Genomic DNA, 27,681 nt, shown 5'->3' on the forward strand with positions numbered 1-27,681 from the left:
ATCTTCTGTCCCCCGAGGAACCTTTGGGAGCTTTTCAAAGGGGATCCCTTTTATTTCTTGAGTTGGTTCTTGCAAGTCTTAAAAGATCATCGTTGTGTCTTTGTTCTTAGCCTCAGTCTTGGGTTTTACAAGTCTGGCTCTTGTTGGTGCTTTATTTGTGGCATGCCTTTAGTGGCCACCCATATTTTTTGCTTGACCGAGAGGTTGTTTGTTTCTCCTTCAAGTGATCTCATTTGTTTGAATTGTTCTTTATCTGGGGTTGATGTTTCGTGGGTTTGCTCACAGACCAGTTGGGTGGCAAGATTTGGAATTTGTGCGTTTGTGGGATACAATTACATGCCTTGTATGGGAACTCATTTGGCTTCAGGGAAGTCCCTCTCAGCTTGCTTTAGAACCTACTATGGTGTGGTTTTTGTCATTCTCAGGACTAGCAGGTCTTATTGCACTTCTGGTGGTTGTTCTCACTTTTATTTTGCAAGGTGTTTGAAGGTGTGCTCAATGACCCCGACGGTTAGTTCCTCAGATTTTAAAGCAATGTCAAGCCAAAGAGGGAGGCCTCTTCATGGGGTTGGCCATCACTTCAATGTAAGTCCTCTAGCCCATAGCCATAGCTCTTCTTCTGAAACCTTTGCAAGCTTGGATCATGAAGGTGAAGTGGATCAAACTCTAAACTTCTCTTCTGGTTATATAGTTGCTCCAACCTCCTTGCATTCCATGCCAGAGCAACTAAGAGGTATCCAGGTGAATTTGGACATTCTTCGTGACCATAGTTATGAGGAACATAATGAATTGTTTGCATATATGAATCGTATACAATTATGTTAGAATGAGATATTGGAACAACTAGACAGATTCTGATAGAGCCATCGTTGAATGAATGACCACCTCCGTAATATGGATGCTGAGGTGGAACATAATTTTTTGACATGCATGCACATCCTGGTTATTTTGTAGCCCCCCCTATACTCCCTCCTAATCCCCCTCCTTCATATGTTGTTGTTAGTTTTTCTGACCTTTTTTTCTCCCGTAAGCAATGTATAGCTTGTAAGCCTAGCGAAAATAATGCATGTAAAGGATTATTTGTGGCATATTCCGACCCCATTTCCAACAAGTCTAATCGAAATGTGGTAAAAGGGACCATTGAAACATATTTTGTAATCTTTGTTTTTATAAAAATCTGATGAAACTCACAAATTTTTTACTTATTTTTCTTAAATTAGAATGATACATTTTTATAAAAAAATTAATATAATAATAATATTTTTTTATGTTTATGTTGTTGAAAATATGCATGAGAAAAAATAATTATTTAAAAATGAATTAAATGATAAAAATTATTGATAACTATGTGTACGCGATAAAGATCATTTCTCTTAAAATAATTAATTCTCCATTACCCTGCTGATTCCACTAGTTTTGATTAGACACTACACGACCATCATGAGTGTTGCCCTAAACATAGCTCAACTTATGGCCCATCTAACAGCTTTCCCGCTTGATGGCCAAAGTATCAATGGTCTAAAAACAATGTTGATTGGGTCAGAAAGCAAACAAAAATAAGTTTATTTTAAGCCATTAAGAAAATTGTCTCCAATTTTAAATCATCATTTTCATTGGTGGTCAACTACTCATCACCACCTTACCATTGGATTAAAGACATTTTCTTCACTATTGTGGGGAAATATTGATCTTTGGACAGGGACAATGTTGTTAATGAAGTTAAGCTTGCTTGTGTTTGGATATTCCATCATCATAAGGTAGGCCCTTCTTCTCACTGTGTATTTTTAAATGTTTTTATTGTGTATTTTTAAATGTTTTACAGCAAAATAGGTCAATTGAATGTGGTTCTAAGTTATTAATATGAAGTAAAATTTAGTTAATTTTTTTTTAATCTAAGTTGGATAGAATATTATTTTCAAAATCTAGATATATATTGAGTAATTTTTCTGGTAAAATGAATATAATATGTATTGAGTAAATATTTTTATAAAATGGTATTATTTATTTGGTTTTTATTAGCATTAATCTTTAAAAAAAAATTACACATTTTTTAGTAATGTTTTACATGATGTTTATTTTGAATATGTAATCCTTATAAGAATTTAATTAAAATAAATTATTAATAATAATTATATATGGAAAATAATTATATATTTTATATGAAGAATATATAGGTTGTTAAGAAGTATTAGATCTCAATAGAAAAGTTATAAACTATTAAAATGTTACATCAAGTTTTATAATGTTACTATGAGGAATGTAACATGGGTTGGGAGGAGTCCAATCTACCTCTCAACCACCCAAAAAACCCAAATAACACTAAGTATTTGAAATGTTATAATCACAGTAAATTTATTATCCATACTTATGATGTTGTAATTGGTAAAATATATATATCCATGGGGTCTTGGATAGATAGTGATCGAGTGTTTTGTTAAGACACTCCTTGATGTGAAGCCACCGGTTCAATTCCCCGCCCCGATCGAGATGATATATTGGACATTTAGAACATGTAGTCCTCCCAAACTTATATATGTGTTTGTGTGTGTTTGTGTTGTTATGTTGATGGTGTTGGACCCGCCAACATGTCAAGGGATCTCCCCGGTAAGAAGTCCCAACTAGACCTCAGACCATTTGGTGTAGGAGTCCCAGCAGTGGGTCATACTAGATTGCCTTGACCACAGTTGCACGCAGAGGCAAGTAAGATGTTCTTGTAGGTAGCAAGGGTGTGACATATGCAGCAAGTCAAGGAAGGTGCGTGAATGCATCTAACACACAGAGGGTGAGGTGAGTGCACCCTTTGGAAAGCTATGAAAGCACGGAGTTAAGAAGGGAACACACGAGAAAAGATGCATCACAAACTGGAAGGCAAGTAAGCTAACAATCCAAATTGATGGTTAAACAACCAACACATTTCTGTAAGATTCATACATACATATGTAGAAAGAGTCTGTACACACATGCATAAGCAAACATATACATATATCATTTAGAGTGAACAAGATAGTTGAAATACAATACGGCATAGGCATGAAACATGTTGGTTCTATTATATTAAGAAGTGAAAGTTCCAATCATACTATATGGCTATGACCGACCACTAGTCCCAATAGCGGAATGTTACAGTCACTGCTGCCTTCTCCTCCAAATACATTTACTAGCTCTGCATTGTGGAGAAGCCAAGGCTCGTTACAATAATCTCCAAGCTTTGCCTAAGATACTCCTATAGGAAGCTTGGCTGACCAAAAGCCTGTACAATGAGTTATGAGGGACTATATACATCAAAGGGTGGGGTGACCCTTGACATTCCCCTTTATGATTGTTCACCTATCCCATGGCTCTTCAACTACTCTATGACTGTTACATCAAACTATCAACACTTGAACTTAAACTTGACAAGACATTACATATAATCTACACATGTACCCATGTTAGATAAAAGAGGCTTGAGCAAGCCATGCAAGACATCACTATCATTCGGACAACTATGGGAAGACAATTTCTTCAACATCCTTAGGATGGTCGACGGTGGTGAATTAATGCCAAGCTTGGTAGTTCGCATTGGTGTCTGTGTACTCTATGGTGACATCTTTGTGGAACCAAAATATTGCCTCCATTACATCTGGGTACACTTCTCTATCTCCTTTGTCCAACGCGTCTAATAACATGTGCATCATTGTCTTGAGTGCACCTGGACCAATGACATACTGATGCATGATGTCTGCATTGATCATGAAGTATACACTGGTGGATATGCACATTAACTCATCAAAGTATGAGTCAAGCTCTGGTCGGACTTGTGGCATTGTCTTCGCCTTGATGAGTGTCCCAATAGATGGGATCACATGTGTGTGCAGAAAAACATCCATACTCCCAAATACCCATGCATGGGAAGCCTGCAGACTAGTGATGAGTTACGGGAGGTCTTGACAGTTTTGGACTTGACTCTGGATGCATGCCTTTAGCTCAACCGCTCTGGGCTTCATCATCCTAGGCAAGTGTAACTGGGCTTCCTTATATCTCATTGTCAATGTTTTCATGTAATCAATAGTAGTGTGCACGTTTGAAAATGTAGGTGGTCTCCTAGCACATCACTACTGCCAATCGTTGAGATGGAAAATTGCCTTATGCACGGTACCAAACTTGGAATACAACGCCCGCATGACTGTCCCAAGGGACAATACTTCATCAAGTATCACCTTCTTCAACTCTGCTAGGGCGGATGTTGTAACCAATTCTCCTCCTTACTTGGTCGTCTATAACTCCGTAGCCATTCACTCGTTCTCAGTTATCAAGAGGCGAACGCTTGAGCTAGTGGCTTCGGCATATGCTTTGGTAGAATCGGCCAATCCTGCTGGATGCTTACGCATGTCAGACATGATCACTTGTTCTTCAAACTGAATAGAAGAAGTGTTGTCATCTAGAGTAGACACTCTGTGTGATTATACAACTCTATGTTGCGACTTGTCGAATGATATGTTGTGCATCTCTCATTTTGGATTTTCTCCAAGGATCTTAGTATCTCCTTGGTCGCTTCGGACTTGCTCTGATGTTTTATCTGGTGAAGCTGGTTGGTCAACCTCTTGGTGGCAAGGCATGAGGTTGATGTCTTGATCTAAGTCTTGTTTCTCCATATCAGTGTCCATCTGCTCAAGTTCTTGTTCAATCTCTTGAGCAAAGTCCTACTCCTGTGTCTGCTCACCCTGTCTGCTTGGTGCGAGCTGTTCGGATGAGTCTACTACTTGTATGGGCATAGTTTCATTTGTTTGTACATGTTTCACCCCCTATTGTACCTGTTCTTGTTGCACTTCCTTCTCCTTTCGGTGCAGCTCCTGTTCCTTCTGGAGTTGCTCCTTCAACTCATGCAACTCCTTCACCATTTCCTCCATTCTCTCTTGTTATCTCTATATTTGTGTGGTCCTCCTGTCACCCTGTTTCCTCTTTGCCTCTATTTCCAAAGTTTCTTTCTACACAGGTGGGTCTGCTCTGAACTTGTAGCTTTGTTTCACCTCTACACTGTCGACAATTTTTCTCTTTCCTTTGTCATGCACCAATATGTTTACATCTATTGCTAGTGCTCTCTTGGATGCTGCCTCATGCTGCTTCGTTAACCATTCCAAAGCAATGCCGACCGTTTCATTGGTCCTGAAGAAGTTGTAACAATATATCCATGGGTCTTTCTTCGCCCAATGAGACGCCCCTTGGATACACTAAAATTGTACTCTCGCGTAGTGATCTTTCACAATACAATGTAGTTCATATGGATTGAAGCTTCAGATGTCGAAAGGATATTTCTTGATCTCCTATGTTTCAAAATACACATGCTTGAGGTCCTGTATCTCGTAAAACCTAATCCACAATGGAAGAGTGGGCCAAGGTTCCTTCTTATTTTAATGTAGCCTAATGAAAGTCTTACAGAAATGTGGTATGATACTTCTTGCATGATGAGCTTGTCCATTACAAACTTCGGAAAAAAATGAAGAGGCTTCTCCACACTGTACATCTGTATGAAGGTGCCAAATGGTGAGGCATACCAATCTGTTATGTCGATTAGTGCCTCCATTACATCCTTTGACATGCAAGGTGGATCTTACTCAAATATCATATTGTACACTAGGGTGACAAAATTATCTGGCAAGTATGTGATAACTCCTTTGACGCTGCATTTAGAGAACAATTTACAATAAGTATTCACATAGGTTTTCACCGATGTCCATGACCACTTCGTGCTTGGGAACTGCTGATGGGCACAAATTGCATCCACGATGTAAGTGGACATGTAGATTTCTGCTTGCTGACCTTTGGGAGGATGTCAAACTCCAGTGACCTGTTCCTTCAACATGTGAGCCAAAATGTTGGACCAGTTTCATGCTTTGCCTTCATTGACCAGTTGGTCCAACGCGATCACCCAACTTTGCGGGAAGGTCTCCATGATCTCTTGGCCATACAAACAACATGAAAAGATGACCAAGTATTGATATTCCTTCCACAGTATCTTCGTCTTGTAAATCTAGTTGGGTCTCATCCTAAATCGGCCTAGCTCCTTTACCTAGTTCTTCAAGATATCCTTGGAGTTAGCATTGCTGCTGGGTATGCTAAAGGGTGTCTCCATGGCGATCACTGGCTTCAAAAAATGGTACATCTGCTGATAATCTTGTGCCCTGAAGGTAGAAATATCTATCCCACTGACACTACTCAATGTCATCATCTCGGGATCAGTGTGCGAGATGATCCAAGTTATCATGCCCACGCATGGGAATGCGGGATACCTGCATACAATTTGGTACAAGCTAGACTTGTGAATGTTCACATATACTTTGCATTCTTTGAGATATTCCCCAAATGTGCTTGAGAATGCATCATTGACCTCTTTCAATTTCATCTTGATGCCTTTGTCTACAATCAGCTTGGTGCCTTCATAGATCAGAAAACTCCTAGACATTCACTCGATTGTTGCTCCAGTTGCGCTTCTGTCAATGTCCTTTGACCCTGCTCTCTTGGAGGCCATTGATCCTGAACTACAGAGAGATGGATGAACACCTACTATATCTAGGGACATGGTGACATGCATGGAAAGAAATATGTCACTTAAAACCAAACCAAGCTTGAGGGATGGCATGCAACACACCTGGGGACTGACTAGCAAGGATTGCACAATTTTCACTTGGAGGTCAGGAGACTGACTGTCAAAACTATGCAAAATGCAGTCTGAACTGTTGGCAGGTTGATTGACTACTAGAATTGCACAATGCACAATCCAGACTATCCTACTGGGTGCTGGGATTGCGCAATGTGTAATTTCAATTGGCAAGTGCTGTAGGCCCAAGGACTGCATTACATAATTTTATGGGTCAACAGTCACTGCCTCGAAGAATTGTGCAAGGCAAGACTGGAGGGCAGGTCACTAGCTAGAATTCTGCATTCTCTGGGAGGAAGGCAGAGCCTTCCCTCTCAGAATTGTGCAATGTTGTTAGCGTGAGGCAGAGTCCGAGCTAAGGCTGCCCAGACTCGCCGACGGGAAACTGAAAGAAAATGAAGATGTGAATTCATGGCGATACTGAGTGAAAGCAGGATTGAATGATCAGGCATGAAAATAGTGAATGCAAGATTCAAAAAATGGAATAACATGCATGTGTGTGAAACGAGTCGGCGAATTGACGACCGTCCGTGCAAAACAGTTTCATGCATGCCACAGCAATGAGATGCTAAAAAAAATTGAAATGGTTCTTGTACAGGCTAACATGCAAGCAAATGACAACAAACATTTACAGAAATCAAGCAGACAACACTCACACAAGCCAAAACACAAAAGGCAATAGAAATGTTGTAAAAGACAAGTTAAGCAGACTTACTCGGAAATAGCTGAGTTGGATGTGTTGAAAGCTCCTGGATGTGTTGTGGGATGTCAGAGCTCCAAGATTGATGTGAATAATAAGATTTGAAGAGCCGCATAAATAAGTTTGAGGCTCATGATGTGCATGGCACAAATGTAGGAAAAAGCAACACTTGGAGGAATGTTTCTAAAATGATCTTTGCATGTAATCTCCAGCTATTAAAAATAGCCCCCTAAAATCTAGGGATGCTTTTTTCATGTTTCCTTTTGTTATTTCGGGAAAAAGAAGTCCACACATGCAAGTCAAGTTTCCTTGGTCTTGGGTGGAACCAGTCAACTTGAAGGCACATGCAACAACCTGCTTGATTGAGGGAGATTTTTCCGTAATTTCTGGGAGGAAGTTGGCCTGGCTATCCAGAGGGATTACGCAATTTCTTGGAGGAGCAGCTTATTGCTGCCCAGAATTGTGCAATTTCTGGGCTGAGCAACACTACTAGGCTAGATTGTAAAGTTTTCACTGGGAAGACTGTTTGATAGAATTGCACAGTTTTTGGCATGGGGGCTTCACTCAATAAACCTTTGACGCATCACGTGCGATCGTGGCATATTAAACAATACCCTTAATTTCACTACATATTGGAAATACCTCTAAAAATTGTTAGAGAATTATATATTACAGAAGATAATCAAGCTCCACACCCAACAATCTCCCACTTGGAGACTGATTATATCAACTCCGTCGTTGCTTCATTTGCTGGAATGTGACTCCACTTTGGACCTAGTTGTTTCTCATGTTCTTCATCATACTTGGAGACCAATTGAAACTGAGAAATTCTTAGTTTCTCCCTAGTTACAACATTTGTTAATATATCTGCAAGATTCTAGCTAGTGTGTATCTTTTCCAACTTCAACTGTCCATCTTCCAACACTGACCATATGAATTGGTACTTGAGCTGTATCTTTTTAGTCTTGCAATGAAATGCAGAGTTCTTTGCAAGATGTATGGCACTTTGGCTGTCACTGCATAACTTACCCAACTCTTGCTTCTTACCCAATTCATCTAGAAACCTTTGTAACCAAATCATTTCTTTACTAGCCTTTGTAGCAGCAACATACTTTGCTTCTGTTGTCAAGAGTGCAACGACACTTTTTAGTTTTGAGGCCCAACCGATAGTTGTTCCACCTATAGTAAACACATACCCTATTGTGCTTCTCCTATTATCTCTATCACCCACCATATCTGCATCAACATATACCTGTAGAGCAATGTTTGAACCACCAAATCATAATTCTTGATTTGTGGTACCTCTCAAATACTTGAGAATCCACTTCACATCCATCCAATGTTCTTTTCCTGAATTGTTCATCTACCTGCTTACAACTCCCACTGCATGTGCAATATCAGGCCTTGTGCAGACTATTGCATACATTAAGCTTCCAACAACTGATGCATATGGAACTTTAGACATATGAGCAATTTCTTCCTGAGTCTTGGGACACTCCTCCTTACTTAATTTAAAATGGCTAGCCAAAGGTATACTAACTGGTTTTTCATTCTGCATATAATAACTTTTCAACACCTTTTCTATGTACTCACTTTGAGACAATGTTAATTTTCAATTCTTCCTGTCTCTAGTTATTCTCATACCAAGGATTTGTTTTGCAGCACCCAAATCCTTCATTGCTAATGATTTTGCCAATTTTCTTTTGAGCACATTTATTTCCTACATGTTATAACTTGCAACAAGCATGTCATCTACATACAATAACAATATAACATAGCTACCATCGTTTTGCCTTTTGAGATAAACACAATGATCATAGTGACATCTATTATAACCTTGTTCAGACATAAACCTGTCAAATTTTAGATACCACTGCCTTGGAGCCTGTTTTAAGCCATACAAACTCTTCTTCAACCTGCACACTAGTTTCTCCTTCCCTTTTATCTTATTCTTGTGGTTGCTGCATATATATATCTTCCTCCAAATCCCCATGGAGAAAGGTTGTCTTAATCTTCAGGTGCTACTAGACTTAAAATAGTTCTGATTGAAGTCATTTTAACCACAGGAGAAAATATCTCATCAAAGTCTATACCCTTTTTCTGTGCAAACCCTTTCACCAAAAGTCTAGCTTTATACCTTTTTCTACCTCCATATTCTTCCTTCAACTTGTAAACCCATTTATTCTACAATGTTGTTTTACCTGCAGGCAACCTGACTAAGTCCCAAGTTCAGTTATGTGCTAAGGGTTCCATCTCTTCTTTCATGGCTTGCTCCCACTTCTTCTTGGTTTATACCTGCACTACTTCTTGATAACATTCTGGTTCACCAGAATCAGTCAACAATACATAATAAAATGAAGGAGAGTAGCGTTCAGGGGGTCTACTTATCCTGGTAGATCTTCTAACACCACTTTTAGGTGTTGGAGGTGCTTGTTGCTATTGTGGTTATTGTTCTAGCTGTTGATCATTATGATTTTCAGGCACCATTACTTTTACTGTGATCTTGTCAAGCACTGTGTATTCTCTATTTTCTTTTTCCTGTTTCTTTTCCTGCAACTGATCCTTATACAAAACTTTTTCATTGAATATGACATCTCTGCTCCTAATAATTTTTTGTTTTTCATAATCATCAAAGCGATAACCAAAATCATTAACACCATATCCAATAAAGGTACATTTCTTTGATTTTTCCTCAAGCTTTTTTCTATTTTCTTTATGAATGTGGACAAAGGCTTCATAACCAAAAGTCTTTAAAAAGGAGTAGTTTACCTTTTTACCTGTCCATGCCTCCTCTAGAATACCACCATCCAAGGAGCTTGAAGGCCCTCTGTTTATTAGATAAATATCAGTATCTAAAGCATCCACCCAAAATTGTAAAAGCAATCTTGCATGCAATCTCATGCACCTTTCATGCTCCATGATTGTCATGTTCATCCTTTCTGACACACCATTTTCTTGTCGTGTTCCTAGAACTATCTTCTTTCTACGAATTCCATTCTCTGAACAATACCTATCAAACTCTTTGTTGCAATATTCATCTCCATTTTCTTATCTGAGACACTTCAACCTTTTTCCTATCTCATTTTCAACCAAAGTTTTCCATTTCTTGAAAGTATCAAATACATCAATTTATTTCGAATACAATAAATCTAGGTTTTTCTCGTTTCATCATCAATAAAAGTAACATAATAACGAGAGCCACCAAGACATGATACCTAAGAAGGTCCCCATACATCTGTTTGCACAAGCTCTATTTTTTCACTCTTCTTTTCTTTCCCAACTCTAAGGAATCTGACTCTCTTCTATTTTCCATAAACACATTTCTTACAGAATTTTAAATCAACATGCTTCAAACCTGGCAATCAATTTCTTGAGTGAAGAATATTCATCCCCTTCTCACTCATGTGCCTGAGCCTATGATGCCACAATGCCATATCTTCTCCTGTAGAAGTTAAAGCATTAACAGAATTAGAAATACCATTACATAAATACAATGTACCAACCTTTCCTCCTTTCGCTATTACCGGGGATCCTTTAGTGACCTTCCAGGTTTTATCTGTGAAGGTAGTTACACAACCTTCACCTCCAAACTGCCCTATCTAAATTAGATTTTTCTTCAGATCTGGAACATGCCTTACCTCCTTCAATATCCATTGATTTCCATTTTGCTGTTTTATGAAAATTGTACCCATTCCAATGATTTTACACGGTTTATCATCACCCAATCGAACCTGTCCAAAATCTCTTTGAACATAATCATAAAAATGTTTCCTATCAGGTGTGGCATGGAATGAGGCCCCTGAATCTACCACCCAGTCATCAATAATAATTTATAATGAAAGAATCAAAGCATCTTGCAACACATCACCTGTTACATTCACTTCATGATTATTTTCTTGATGTGTGTCTCCTTCGTTTCCCTTTCGAGACTTGCAGTCTTTCTTTAGGTGTCCTTTCTTCCCACATTTCCAGCACATTGTCGCTGATCTGGACTTGGATTTTCCTTTTCTTGACTTACTGCGATATCCGGGGCTCTTTTCTCTGTCCATTTTTCTTCCCCTAGTCTCTTCAGTCAAAGCATTACCTGATATCTCACCGGAGCTTTTCTGTCGCATTTCCTCGCTAAGAATTGCACCGGAAACTTCATCAAACTTTAAAGTACTATATCCAGAGACAGAGTTACTAATGGCCATAACTAAACCATTCCAACTTTCTAGAAATGAGCATACAAATAACAGAGCCCTAACTTCATCATCAAAAGTTACCCCTACAGAACTTAACTGATTGGTAACTGTATTAAACTCATTTAAATGATCAACAACAGATCCACCTTCTGACATCTTCATATTAAATAAATGCTTCATAAGAAATACCTTATTTGAGGTCGAGGGCTTTTCATATACTTTGTACAATGTCGATATTAAACCCTCTATTGTCATTTCCTCTGAAATATTAAACACTGCCGATGCTACTAGGCACAGCCGTATTGTTGCAAGTGCTTTTCTGTCAAGAATATCCCATTTTGTGTCTGTCATACTCATCGGCTTCTTTGTCTTTACGCTCAATGGTTGGTACAGATCTCTCTGGTACAAATAATCTTCCATTTGCATCTTCCACAGCTGATAGTTTTCACCGTTAAATTTTTCGACCCTAAGCCTACCATCTTCTGCCATTGCTCCCACTCAAACCAGGAACCCTTCTATCCTGCGAGTTTATCAGCCATATAAACCTTCGGCTCTGATACCAGTTGTTAGAGAATTATATATTACAAAAGATTATCAGGCCCCACATCCAATAAAAATCACATTATTTAACCCACTACCAATATGAACCCAATACACCCTCCCAATTTAAATACCCCTATTTTCACTAGATATTGTAGGTATCCATTTTTTAATTAACATTTTTTATACCCCTTTATATTTTTTCATTAAATTTGGCCTCCATTTTTTATACCTTCCAATATAAAAAACCTCTACCCCCTATATATCTCCCAATATATTATGCCAGTTTTTCCTCAATAAATATCCCCCAATATTAATCCACGTGCTATGGTATTGCTCCCCCAGTGAAGCCCCTATGTTTTTTGGGACCAACAGGTTGCTAGTTAGATTTGCGTAATTTCTGGAGGGGAGTTTGGTTCCCCTCCAGAATTGCACAATTTCTTGAGGGAGCTACTCAGCCAACAACTGGACTAAGTCTGGAGTGGCAGCCTGTGAGTGGAGTGAATCAAGCAATCATGCATAGGCTGGAAAGATGCTAGAAAACCAATGAAGCTCATGTACTTGATAGCGCAAGACATGTTGTTGAGGATGGTTGGTAGGGAGGCTCCAAAATGAAGCTAAGGAAAAATTTTGGAGGGTCCTTGTAGGCGCTACAACACTTGGCAACACACTGGTAGAACTCCATCTCTATGAATGGACCTTGTTCGTGAAAAGAAAGTCTAACGCCTTCGCAAGTATTGTTCAGTTATTTATTCGTCTTGGTTTCCATACTTGCTTGATTGTAAGATGCAGCATCTGTCAATCCCTTGGTCCGTTGACACATATTCCAAGCTAAGCCAACACAATTTTTTCGATTGGGGTGAGGGGTATATTGGTGCACAAGTAGTATGGTCATTAGAGTTTTAGTTTCATCTCTGGTGCTACTCTGCTGCCATCAGGCTTGGATAGTACCCCGATAGAGTCATGTAGGAACACAAGCATCACTCCAATGCCACTGAGGCTGGTCAGCACCCCGATGGAGTTACTTGCATCACCTCTCTGCATAGGAAGCCTTTCTCTTCTTTCGCCTTATTCATTTTGCATTTTTTCTGAAAATTTTCACTTTTTCATTTTTTTCATTTTTCATTTTCATAACTTTGCATAGAACTTATTCATTTCAGAGGCGGAAGAGGGTTCTTGACTTATTGAGAGTAGAAGAGGTTGTTCCTTCAAACAAGTAGTTTATATATACCTTTGACATGCTTGTTGGGGTTTTCCCCCTCACCTTACTCTACTTGACAGAGATGAAAAAGATTAACCCAAAAAAACCGACTAGAGTAGGTGACACTAGTTAGTGCACAAGCATTGTGTTCTCAACAAGGTTCACTTCAAACAACACATATTTTCGATTGACAAATCAAGGCCTAAAGATAAAAGTTCTTCATACAGAGGTAGGATGATAGATAACCAAGTATTGATCACTGCACAAGTCCTCTCATACTTTACTTAGCTTGTTTCAAGAGCCTCACTCAGTTTAATGCAAAACTAACCTACGAACATAAACAAGCAAACAAACACAAAATAAAATGAAAGAAGAAGTAAATGTGGAAGAAAAGAAAGTAAGAAAACAACATGCAAGCAAACAAACATGCAAGGTAAGAATCAAACATACATGCAAGCAAACAAACAAAAAACAAACACTATCCCAACTCTTAAGCTAACTGTGAATGGGCATGATCATGTGAAGTTATACTTCCAATGCAACCACCAACGCATTTGTTAACCCATGTCAGTGAAGGCATGGTTTCTGAACAACACAACTGTGTGAACCAGCAAACAAGAAAGATATAACAATGAAGACAAACACACTCCATGTTTAAATGTGTCCACAGAACATAAGTAAGTGCAAGTACATGACATGCACTCCATTGAATTATCACGGTGATGTGTGACACCATGTGCAGCTGTTAAGCATACACATACTCTTGACTATGACATGCAAGAAAATGAAAGGAACAAAGACAAGTTGCGTCATGCACGTGTGCTCGCTATGTCAGATTCCTCCAATGCATGAGTGATGAGATCGTGTAGTTTGACTGGAGGAAGCATAATCTGTGTGTGAGATTGATCTTCAATGCATATAAATGAGTGATGAGGATCCTTGGGTGGTTCAATAATTTCCTGATTGGAAGTGAAACCAACCTCAGGACTGCGAGGTCCTGACATAATGATTAGCTCGGGCTGAAGCGCCTCGATAGTCTGTGGGGTTTCAACTTCGATGACATATATATCATCATAAATAGGTGGCTTGAAAAAATCAACAGCAATAGAATCATCATCGTGATCGAATATGGGAGTAAATATATCATGACAACTATGATTAGCAAAACCAAAGATTTTATCAGCATCTTCATGATGTGATGAATCAAAGAGAGGGGTAGATGAGAAGCAAAAAAGTACATCCTATGCGTTTTTGGAAAAGGTAGATGAAAAATCAAGTGGGTTTTTAGTGAATAATTTATCCTCTCAGTTGTCTGATGAGGGACTGACATCCAGCGTAATCTCAAAATGATAAACAATGGGTTCATTCATAGATGGAGATACACATGTGAAATGAGTGATGACAGAATCACCATATATGTTAAGAAGGAATGGAGGAGGCTCAGACATACGAGATTCATCCTTCACCAAGGACTGATGCTCAATGTCCCAGTCATACTCTTCATGAATGATAGCATAGGTTGGTTGTGCAACACCAGCTCTATCGATAACTTGATCCTAGTTCACAACAAGTGTAGAGTCCAGAATGGAAGAACACAAGACAGCTGAATCTAGAGGATCAATAGAATACGAAGATGGAGGTTGAGGTAAAACAGTCATGTGACAGCCCATGGGATTCACAAGCAAATGTGTGCGAAAATTGAGAGAAGTTATATTGGGAGGATGTGACAGTTCAACGGATGTGTATGCCTGTTCTCCCACATCACTTTGTAGTGGTGGAGATGTTTGATGCAAGGACAACAGATAGTCACTTGTGACAGTGACCGTGTCCATCTGAGATTGCACAACTCCATCATTGAAATATGTTGAGTGAGGCTTGGGCTTGAACTTCTTCTTGGGATTGACTAATTTGTTACAACAGTGTTCGAATCTATCCCAAAGATATGGAAATTTCATCTGTCTTTTCAGAGCTTGAACGTATAACACATAGAAGTGTTCCCAAAATTCAATAGGCGATTCATGCGGGGCCTTCTGTTGTTATAATAGTTTTTGGTCAAGAGGTTCTAGATCAAAATGATGGAAGTAGATTCAAGGAGATCACATAATTGCTCCAGTGAGTGCACGCTACCAGGAGGCAGGCTGCAGCACCACCATTGTGGGGATTTGCGAAGTGTTTATGATAGTAGCAGACTGACCTATTCTACATAGAACTTGCTTGCATTATCAAGGAATGCATAGAAGTCTTCTAATTACTAAGGCTAGGCTACTTTGCCTTCACCATCATACGTGAATTTGGACAAGAGATCAAAAAAATCCCTCGTGATGTTGAGATGTTCGGCATGAGAAAGACAATGTGGAGGGATGAGTGTAATAGAATCCATGATAGATGTGCAAAGGTTCAAAACAAGATGAGAGGACACAACTTGTCATCTAGCCCTTCTTCTAGCGCTAGAAATTTTGACGGTGCTAGACTCGCCAACATGTCCGGGGATCTCCCCGGTAAGAAGTCCCAACTAGACCACATACCGTTTGGTGTAGGAGTCCCAGAAGTGGGTCGTACGACATCGCCTCGACAATAGTTGCGTGCATAGGCAAGTAAGAGATCCTGATTGCTAGCAAGGGTGTGACATATGAAATAAGTCAAGTAAGGTCCATGAACGGTTCTAACACACGGAGGGTGAGGTGAGTGTGCCCCTTGGAAAGCTGTGAAGGCACGGAGTTAAGAAGGGAACACACGAGCAAAGATGCATCACAAACTCAAACACAAGTAAGCTAACAATCCAAAGTGATGGTTAAACCAACAACACATTTCAAGAATCTTCATACATACATATACAAAAGGAGTCTATACACACATGCGTAAGAAAGCAGATACATATATCATTTAGAGTAAACAAGATTGTTGAACTACAATATGACATATGCATCAAATGTGTTGGCTCTATTGTATTAAGAAGTGAAATTTGCAGTCATACAGTACAGCCAAGACTGACCACTAGTCCCGACAGCGGGACGTTATAGTCATTGTCGTCTGCTCCTCCAAAGAGATGTACTAGCCCTGAACTATGGAGAAGCCAAGGCTCATTACAATATTCTCCAATCTTTCTCTATGATACTCCTATCAGAAGCTTGGCTGACCAAAAGCCTGTATAATTAGTTATGAGGGAATATATATAGCGAAGGGTGGGGTGACCCTTGACATTTCCCTTTATGACTGTTCATTTATCCTCATGACTCTTCAACTACTCTATGAATGTTACATCCAAATATTGACACATCAACTTCCACTTGACAAGACATCACATACAATCTGCACATGTACCCATCTGAGACAAAATAGGCTTGAGCAAGCCATGCAAGACATCATTATGATTCAAAGAACTGTGGAAAGACCAGCTCTTCAACATCCTCACAATGGTGGACGATGGTGAACTGATGCCAAGATTGGTAGTCTGTGATGGTGCCCGTATACTTTGTGGTGACATATTTCTGGAACCGAACTATTGCATCTCTTGCATCCAAGTACACAGCTCTAGCTCCTCTGTCCAACTAGTATAATAACATGCACATCATTGTATTGAGTGCGGTCGGACCAGTGACATACTGATGCATGGTGTCTCAACTGATCACCAAGTCTACACTAGTGGCTATGCGCATCAACTCATCAAAGTATGAGTCAAGCTCCAGTCGGACTTGTGCCTTCGTCTTCACCTTGGTGAGTTCCCCAATAGATGGGATTGTATGTGCACACACAACAACATCCATACTTCCAAATACCCGTGCATGGGAAGCTTGCAAACTAGTGATGAGCTGCGGGAGGTCTTCATAGTTCCGGATCTAAATCCAAATGTGTGCCTTCATCTCGACCACTCTTGGCTTCATCATATTGGGAAAGTGTAATGGGGCTCCCTTGAATCTCATTGTGAATTTTTGCATGTAATCAACAACAATATGCACGTTTGAAAAGCTACATGCTCTCTTAGCACATCGCTACTGCCAACCGTTGAGATGGACAACTGCCTTATGCACGGTACCAAACTTGGAATACAATGGCCACATGACTATTTCAAGGGACAATAATTCATCTAGTATCACCTTCTTCTTCTATTCTTGGGCGGATGTTGTAACTAGTTCTCCTCCTTACTTGGCCTTCTGTAAATCCTTAGCCATTCACTCGTTCTCATCTATTAAGAAGCGAACACTCCAGCTAGTGTCTTTGACAATTGCTCTGGTAACATCGGCCAATGCTGATGGATGCGTGCACACATTAGACATGATCACTCGTTCTTCAAACTACACAGGAGATGTGTTGTCATACGGAGTAGATACTCTGCATGATTGCACAACTCTATGTTGCGACTAGTTGAATGATATCTTGTGCATATCTCCTTCTAGACTTTCTCCAAGTATCTCAGTATCTCCTTGGTCGCTTGGAACTTGCTCTGCTTCTAGATCCGGTGAAGTTGGTGGGTCAACCTCTTGGAGGTAAGGCATGAGGTCGATTTCTTTCTCTAACACTTGTTGCTCCATATTCATATCTATATGCTCAAGTTCTTGCTCAACCTCTTGAGCGAAGTCCTGCTCCTATGACTACTCACCCTCTCTGCTTGGTGCGAGCTGTTCAGATGAGTCTACTACCTGTATGGTCACAGTTTCATTTATCTGTACATGTTGTGCCCCCTGTTGTACTTGTTCTTGTTGCACTTCCTTCTCCTATCTACGTAGCTCCTGTTCCTTTTGGAGTTGCTCCTTCAACTCATGCAACTCCTTCACTATTTCCTCCATCCTTTGTTTTTCTCTCTGCTTTCTGTGATCCTCCTGTCGCATTGCTGCCTCTCTGCCTCTATTACCAAAGCTACTTTCTACAAAAGTGGGTCTACTCTAAAATTGCAGCTTTGTTCGACCTCTGCATTGTCGTCAATATTTCTCTTGCCTTGCACTGATGTGTTTGGCTCTACTGCTACTACTGGTGGTGCTCTCCTCAATTATGCTTCATGCTGCTTCGCTAACCATTCGAAAACAATGCCGACTGGTTCATTGGGCCTAGATAAATTGTAACAATATCTCCATGGGTCTTCCTCCACCCAATGACATGCCCTGTACATCTACTGAAACTGTACTCTCATGCAGTGATTTTTCACAATACAATGCAGGTCATATGGATTGAAGCTTCAAACATCGAAATGATTTTTCTTGATCTCCTCTGTTTCGACATCTGCATGCTTGAGGTTCTATATCTCGTACAACCCAATCCGCAACAAAAGAGTGGGCCAAGCTGCCTTCTTCTTCTGGTTTCGATCAGTGCCTTCATTACTGCCTTCGACATGCAAGGTGTATCCTACTCAAATATCATCTTGTACACAGTGGTGCAAAAATGAACTGACAGCTGTGTGATAACTCCTCTGAAGCTGCATTCGGAGAACAATTTAAAATAAGTATTCATAGAGCTTTTAGCCAATGTCCATGCCCACTTCATGCCCGGGAACCACTAACAGACACAAATTGCATCCAAGATGTAAGCAGACATGTATATTTTTTCTTGCTGACCTTTGGGCAGCTTCCGAGCTCCTGTGACCTATTCCTTCAGCCTGTGAGCCAACATGTCGGACTAGTTGCATGCTTTGCCTTCACTAGCTAGATGGTCCAATGTGATCACCCAACTTTGTGGGAAGGTCTCTGTGTTCTCTTGGTCATACAAGTGACATGCAGAGATGACCAAGTATTTATACGACTTTCATAGTATCTATCTCATGTAAATCTGGTTGGGTGTCATCCTAAATTTGGTTGGCTCCTTTACCCCATTCTTGAAGATATCCCTGGAGTTGGAATTGTTGCTGGATATGCTCAAGGGTGTCTCCATGGTGATCATTGCTTCAACAAATGGTACATCTACTGATGATCATCTGCCTTGAAGGTATCAATCTCCATCTCACTGACACTACTCAATGTCGTCGTCTCGGGATCAGTGTGCGAGATGATCCAATGTATCATGTCCACGCATGGGAATGCAGGATACCTGCATGTGATCCACCACATGTCGGACTTGTGAATGTTCACATAGACTTAGCAGTCTCTGAGATCTTCCCCAAATGTGCCTGAAAATGCATCATTGACCTCTTTCCATTTCAACTCTATGTCTTTGTCTACGATTAGCTTGGTGTCTTCGTAGATCGGCAAACTCATAGACACTCGCTCAATTGCTACTCCAGTTGCACTTCCGTCGCTGTCCTTTGACCCTACCCTTTTGGAGGCCCTTGATCCTGAAATGCTGAGAGATATACAAACACTTGTTGTATCTGGGGACATGGTGACATGAATGGCAAGAAATATGTCAGTTAAAACCAAAGCAAACTTGAGGGATGACATGCAACACACCTGGAGACTGACTGGAAAGGATTGCACAATTTTCACTTGGAGGCCGGGAGACTAACTACCAGATTGCGAAAAAGGAATTCCACACTGTCAGGAGGCTCGTTGACTACTGGAATTGCACAATGCACAATCCAAACTGGCCTACTGGGTGCGGGGATTGCGCAATGCGCAATTTCAGCATGCAAGTGTTGCAGGCCCAGGGACTCCATTGCGCAATTTTTTGGGGCAACAGTCAATGCCTCTTATAATTGTGCAAGACAAGACTAGAGGGCAGTCACAGGCAATAATTTCTCATTTTCTTGGAGGAAGGCATACCCTTCCCCGTTAGAATTGCACAATGTTGTCCAGGTGAGGAAACGCTCAGGCCAAGTTTGCCCACTCCTGTCGACGAGAAACTGAGAGAAAATGAAGAGGTGAATGCATGGCGATACTAACTATAAGCAAGAGTGAATGATCATGCATGAAAATAGTGAATTCGAGATTCAAAAAATGGAACAACATGTATTTTTGTGAAACGAGTCGTCGAATAGGTGACTGTTTGTGCAAAACAATGTCATGCATTGGACAATAGTGAGATGCTAACGAAAAAATAAATGGTGCTTGTATAAGATAACATGCATGCAAATGACAACAAGCGTTCACAGAAATAAGGTAGACAACACTCACACAAGTCAAAACACAAAAGGCGACAAAAATGCTGCAAAAGACAAGTTAAACGGACTTACCAGGAAATAGCTAAGTTGGATGTGTCGAAGACTCTTGGATGTGTTGTGGGATGTCAGGGCTCCAAGATCAATGCGAAGAATGAGATTTGAAGGGTCAAATAAATAATTTTGAGGCTCATGATGCGCATGCCACAAATCTAAGAAATAGTGACACTTGAAGGAAAGTTTCTAAAATGATCTTTGCATGTAATCTCCAGCTGCTAAAAATAGCTCCCTAAAATCTAGGGATGTTTTCTACATGTTTCCTTCTGCTATTTTGGGAAAAATAAGTCCATGCAATCAAGTCAAGTTTCCTCAGTCTTAGGTGGAACTGGTCAACTTGAAGGCACATGCAATATCCTTCTTGACTGAGCAAGATTTTTGCGCAATTTCTGTCAGGAAGTTGGGTTGGGTATCCAAAGGGATTGCATAATTTTTGGGAAGAGAAACTGATTGTTGCCCAAAATTGCGCAATTTTTGTGTTGAGAAGCACTACTCAGCCAGATTACTCCGTTTTCACTGGGATGACTATTTGACAGGATTGCGCAGTTTCGAGGCCCAGCAGGCTGCTAGTCAGATTTACACAATTTCTGGAGGGAAGGGTAGTTCCCCTCCATAATTGCGCAATTTCCTGAGGGAGCTTCCCAGCCAGCAACTAGACCAGGTTCAGAGTGGTAGCCTGTAAGGGAAGTGAAGCAAGCTATCATGCACAGGCTGGCAAGCTGCTAGAAAACTAATGAAGCTCATGTATTTGACAGCACAAGGAATGCTGCTGAGCATGGTTAGTAGGGACGCTCCCAAACGAAGATAAGGAAAAATTTTGGAGGGTGGTTGTAGTTGCTACAAAATGTTATTAAATTTATATTAAATTAAATATTCAAAAAGAAAAAAATTATTTTTCTGATTTTAAAAAATAGATTTTTTTTTATTGGTTGTTGATATTGAAGTGACAAATTTTACCTAACCTATTAGAGTAGACCAAGCACCTTGATTAAGACTCACTAAGAGTATTTCACGACCAAAATAGCCCCAACTGCTAACCTATTAAGTCCCTCACTAGTAACCAATTAACCAAAACAACCTCAAATCCTTAATCCACTACCTCATAATCCCCTTAGCCATTGATCAACCAACCAACTAATATGTCCTAATCACTAACAATTTAAATCCCTAACTATTATGACTAAATATAGTGAAACATGTTAAACAGTGGTCAAATATAGGTATCCATTTTTTTATCGAAGTTACTAACCTAATAACTTATGAATCCTTTAAGAATTTTCCGACTAATTCTTTAAGAAGTAGATTACGGGCAACTTTGCTACATTGTGATTCATTGCACAACTCAAGAATACCAAAAATGAGATGTAGAGGTAAAATTTCCAAGAATGCCATATGAAGTAAGATTTTTGTTCCACATTTTGAGCAAGGAGTAAACAAAAGTGAAATATCACTAAATGATAACATTTTTCAATACAACTTTCTTGGAATGTAGCCTCAAGGGTTAGCTCAATTTCTTGAGTCCCTATTGTTAAAGCATCTTTGCTATTGAAGGGTCATGGATTCAATTCTCTTGAGACCCTCGGGGCCAGGCTCCATGGTTAAGTCGACAGGAAGTGATCCCTTTGAGTTGATTTTCCTAGTACAAACATTCCATGGTCATAGCGGCCATCAATCTCTCGTGCTAGAGTCAACCCAAGGGTTAGCTCAGTTGGTCAAGTTTCTATTGTAAAAGTAGTAGTTTTCAATTGAGAGGTCATAGATTCAATTCTCTTGACACCCTTTGGGTTAGGTTCCATGGTTGAGTCAACAGGAAGTGATCCCATTGAGTGGATCTTCCTGGTACAAACATTTTGTGGACATTGTGGTCATCGATACCTAGAGGTAGAGCTAGTCCCAAGGGTTAGCTCAGTTGGTCATGTCCTTGTTGTTAAAGCACATTTATTATTGAGAGATCAAAAATTCAGTTCTCTTAACACCCTCAGGGTTAGGTTCCATGGTTGAGTCGGAATGAGGTGACCCCTTTGGGTCGATCTACATAGTAGAAACATTTTATGGATGCAATGGTCATTGATCTCTATGGTCCATGAACCACAAAAAAATCAACAAAATAGAAACAAAAACCTTCCTACGAGTGTATATATCAATTTATGGGGTTTGTTAACCACATAGAAAAAAACAATACCTTCCTTGGAATGTATATATTACATTAAGATTAATATTCATAAGTCACATTTTAAGGACTTAGCATTATTCTTAAAAAGTCTATTATAAAGAAATTGCAAATTTTCATAATAATATTTGAATTTTGTTTAGCATAAAATTTAAAAGATAATGTCCATAAAATGTATTTCACTTATTTCAATGAAATCATAATTATAATACAAAATTATTTATTTAAATATTAAAAACCTAATTTTTTTGCAATTTTTAACATGGGAACAGGTTCCAAAATTTTCATTTCTATGTGGAAATACCAATCTAGTACAAATTCAATGGGCCTAATGGACATTGTCTAGTAAGCGATTAGTTGCCAGTTTCAATAAAAGTTGTTGATGTTAAATCATTATGCATATTTATATATGTTTAAAACTATTTCTTAAAAAAAAATTTGTGTATTTTGAAATAAAAAGGATATTTTCAAGCTTAAAATCACATCAAATTCAAATTAATGTTCTCAAATTTATTTTTTATTTAATGTATATTTATGGATTTTTAAATTAAAAATAAGTTAAGTCACATTAATGTCAAATTAATATTTTCAAATTTTTATTTATTTAATGTTTACTAATGGGTTTATAGTTAAAAGTAAGTTGCTCCGAGTTGGGAATACGAATAGGGTTACACCATTTTGTAGTTACCTCATGAGCCCTACAGTCACACGTTGTCACTTTCTATTAATGGTTGGAGGCCCTTCATGATTACCCTTGTCACCTATTGCTTTTTGTTTCTGCCGAGGCTGCTGTAAAATGTCGGACATGGAGTTAGAGGATGTGGATTATTCCGAGGACTCTAACGCTTATGTCTCTATTTGGTGCAACCCTAACCCTACACCAGTTTCCTTGCCTTCTGCTCACCAGGACTCGTCTGATCCACTCAGCTCCATTTCACCTCCTATTGTTACTCTCCCCGTTACTTCAGCTTTCGATCTCCCCTTCACCTCCCTCTCCATTGACCCCCTGAATCTCGATTGTCCTCCACTCTCTCTGGCAACCCTACATCTAATAACTGCCTGCTTGCCATCCTCCCCTCGTTTTGAGCCATCATCTTCAAGGAATTTGTCTGATCCGCCTCCCTTCGTGCTTCCCACCTCGGCTAGCTTCGTATCAGTGCCTGGAATCAACCCACCGACATCCTCTACTCCTTCCATCCATGTTGCGGCGTTAAATCCCTCTTCCATCTGCTTCAACTGCTTCAAAACATCGGTCATAAAGATCTGGAACTCAGCTCAGTAGTCGCACCAAGAACACCAGGGCTCCACTGACCCTTTGCAAGATCATCCGACTGCAGCTCGCTTGAGTAAGCGAAAAATCAAGTACGTGAAGGCTACGAGTAAGGACTTGACCCTCAAATTTGGGAAGGGATTAATATGGGAGAAGTTTTCGACACGACTAGTAAGGTACTTGTTGGTAGGGTTCGAGGCCATGCTTATTCTGCAGAGAGACTCAGACTCTGGGTCAAGGAGATTTGGGAAAATATATTTAAGGAGCCCCCTGAGGTACAAACATTGGCTCGAGGGTGGTTTGTGCTCCATTTTCTATAGGAGGAATAGACCAACTGGACTCTTGCCAGATACTAGCACATAGAGATGGCACCGGTCATGCTAAAGTGTTGGAGTCTTCTTTCGTATCTAGAGAGGGAATAGATAGGTGGTGGAACATTGTGGGTTAGGCTGCCTGGTCACCCCCTACAATATTGGTCTGAAGACATCTTCATCTCTATAGGAAATGCACTCGACACCTACTTGGACTACGAAAAGTCTTACATCAAATCTACTAACTTGTCGTTGGCTTGCATACTGGTCTATTTGGATACCAGAGAAGGATTAGAAGAAAAAATCACATTGTAGTGGAAACATTTCGCTAGGATACAAATCCTGGACTACGAAGGAGTACAGATCAGATGCTGTAGGTGCCACAAGGTTGGGCACCTTTACAAGGAATTCCCTTTCATTCAGAAGGCTTTGGACCCATCCAAAAAAGTAGTGAGCGATGTAGTTAGGGCATTAGCTACCACTCCCCGACAGAATCCTTAAGCTAATGCACCTCTGCTAAGGAAACGAGCATCATCTCAAGTGACATCCTCGAGCTCTCCATGTCCTCCATCACCGCCGATGACATGATCAAGGGTTGCTACTAAGGGTGCTTGCTCCTTGAGTAATCCTTCTCTCCCTAGCTCTAAATTTTATTCTTCTCCTACATGCTCTGCATTTCATATGCACACTGCATTGGCATCTATTTCGAATTTCTTTCCTCAATCCATTCCTTGCCCTCTTTTATCCCACCTTCTGGTTATCTCTACCACTCCACCCTCTTTTCCTTACCTGAATCATGCCTCTCTTACGGCCTCATCGACCATCCCTGGCATTCCGCACCCCTACAACTTCTGTCCCCATACCTCGCACCCACTGGAGGGCTCTGCCACCTCCGGGTTGGGCCTGATTTCCCCCTCCTGTGCCCCCAAATCCACTACAGGGCATAAATCTCATATGTCAAAGGCCATCCTACTTACTGGGGTGGAAGTGACATCTAGTAAATAATCATCTCTTGATTGAGTACTTAGATAATAGACTACCCTCCCTCTGTCTCCCCTATGAAGTGGCCTTCCTTAATTGTCAACGTATGGCTAGCTCTCCCAAAAAACTAGCCCTCAGATGACTCTTTTAATCTGAGCCTGTAGACAGTATCTTTTTACAAGAAACCCTAAGGTTAGCTAATCATATTACTCATGTGCTTCAATCTATAAAACCGATATGGAACTTCTAGTATCTTGATGTCATGGGATGTTTAGGTGGGTTGGCCCTAGGTTTTAACCCTCGTACTATTAATCTCAAGGCCTCCTGGGGTGGTGTTGGTTTTATCAACATGGATATTTTCTCCTCGGACTTGGGCATGGATCTCAATATTATCAATATATATGGTCCTTGTCACCACAGAGAGGGATTTTGGAACCATTCCCTAAATCTCTCCATAATCAACTCTGATATTATCATTATGGGAGGTGATTTTAACTTCTCCATTGGATATGGGGAACCTTGGGGTAGCGATGCTCAGGTGGATCCTGTATCGAATATCATGGAGTATCTACTTGAATTGTGTCGCTTGAGAGATATTCCAATATTAAAACCCCAAACCACTTCATGCAACCATAGAATTGGGGAGGCTCCCTTGGCCAGGTGCTTGGACCGCTTCCTCATCAAGTATTCTTTACTGAGTAGATTATCGCATTGCAGACAATGGGTTGGTTCGGGATGTATATCCGACCACACTCCCATATTCATGGAGATCTCTGTCCCATCTCAGAAGCCAAGGGATCCTTTCAAATTCAGCTCTACTTGGCTCTCGAACCCCTCCTATATTCAATTAGTCAACGAATATGGGTTATCTCACCCACCATCCTTGGGAAGATCCATGGCGGAAGGCTTCTATGCCAATCTCATTGAGATTAAGCGACTATCCATTATATGGGCCAAGGAAAAAGGAGACCAGGACTAACAAACCCTCAGCTCTATCGAGTAATCTTTGGCCAATCTTTTGGATGAACAGAGTCGAGGATTAAAAAATTTAGAGGCTAAGTCCCATCTCATTGTTTTGGAATAAGAGTGATCCAAGATTTTAAGGGAGAGGGAACAAACTTGGCGTCTCCAGATTTGGGCAGTATGGTTACAAGAAGGAGATGAAAAGACAAAGTTTTTCCACAACTTTCCAAAGGGAAGGAAAGTCAGCAACACTATTTGGAACATGCCCATGGAGGATGGGAGATTGGAAACCTCCTTTAATCAACTGGCTCACCTTGGAAACTCTCACTTTCGAAGAAAATTCAAGGCTCCCCCTAGGACCACTCTTGCTAAGATTGTCCAGATAGCAAGACACTTCCCCAGATCTGTGGATATAGACGAGGATGAGTAACTCATCTCCCCTGTCTCTATGGGCGAATTGGAAAGCACATTAAAATTAAAAAGATAAGATTTTGGGGCCTGATGGTTGGACTATTGAGTTCTACCTTGCCTTTCATGATACCATAGGTCTAGACCTTCTCAAAGTGGCGGAGGAATGCAGGACTTCTGGGCATATGTATGAGGCCATCAACTCCACTTTCATTTTTGTTTCTCCCAATTTCGACTCCCCCTCTTCGTTCAATGATTTCCGGCCCATTTCTCTTTGTAACTGCCTCTACAAAATTATCACCAAGATCATAGCCAATCGTCCCAAGCCCATTATTTCCTGTCACATATCCCTTGAACAATTTGCTTTCCTCCATAACGTACAAATCCATGAGGCTATAGGATCTATGCAGGAAGCCCTTCATTCGATGAAAACTAAAAATCTCAAAGGGGGCATCCTCAAGATTGACCTTGCTAAAGCCTTTGATCGAGTCATTTGGCTCTACATTAAAATGATTCTAACCCACTTGGGCTTCCTCCTTTCCTTTATCAATTGGATGATGTGTTGAATCACCTTAGCCTCGTTCAATGTTCTCATTAATGGCTCAACATCACATTTCTTTCATGCTGAGCGTAGTCTTCAGCAAGGATGCCCACTCTCACATCTCCTCTTTCTGATCATTAGGGAAGGTCTCAGTAGACTCATTGCATCTACCAAGAAGGATGGGCAACTTCAGGGACTCAAAATATATGATCAGTGCTTCCTTACTCACTTGCTCTTCGTAGATGATGTGTTCATTTTCCTAAATGGAAGTATAAGGGGCACCTATACTTTCTTTGATATTCTCACACCTTTTTCCAAGGCCACCGGTATGGAAGCTAACCACTCAAAATCCACCATTACTCTCTCTAAGTGTTCTCCTCATGAAGAAAGGTTCACACAACAAAAATTTCCTTTTTAGAGCCATCACCTGGAGGATGGACTCAAATATATAGGGTTCTGGATCAAACCTCATTAATACAGGATTCTTGACTAGATCTGTCTTGTGGTCAAGATTGAGAAATGATTACTCAATTTGAACCACAAATTCCTCTCAAGAGCTGGACGGTTATTCCTCATCAAATCAGTCTTGGAAGCTGCTCCTATTTACTGGATGTCTCTGGCTTGGATTCCTAAAGGAATCTTATCTCGAATACAAAAGATCTGCTGCAGATTCCTTTGGAATGGATATAAGGAGTGC

This window comes from Pinus tabuliformis, chromosome 4_2, assembly GCF_031772625.1.
Source record: "Pinus tabuliformis cultivar Carrire ecotype Pingquan chromosome 4_2, CPIR1, whole genome shotgun sequence".
Taxonomy (NCBI): domain Eukaryota; kingdom Viridiplantae; phylum Streptophyta; class Pinopsida; order Pinales; family Pinaceae; genus Pinus; species Pinus tabuliformis.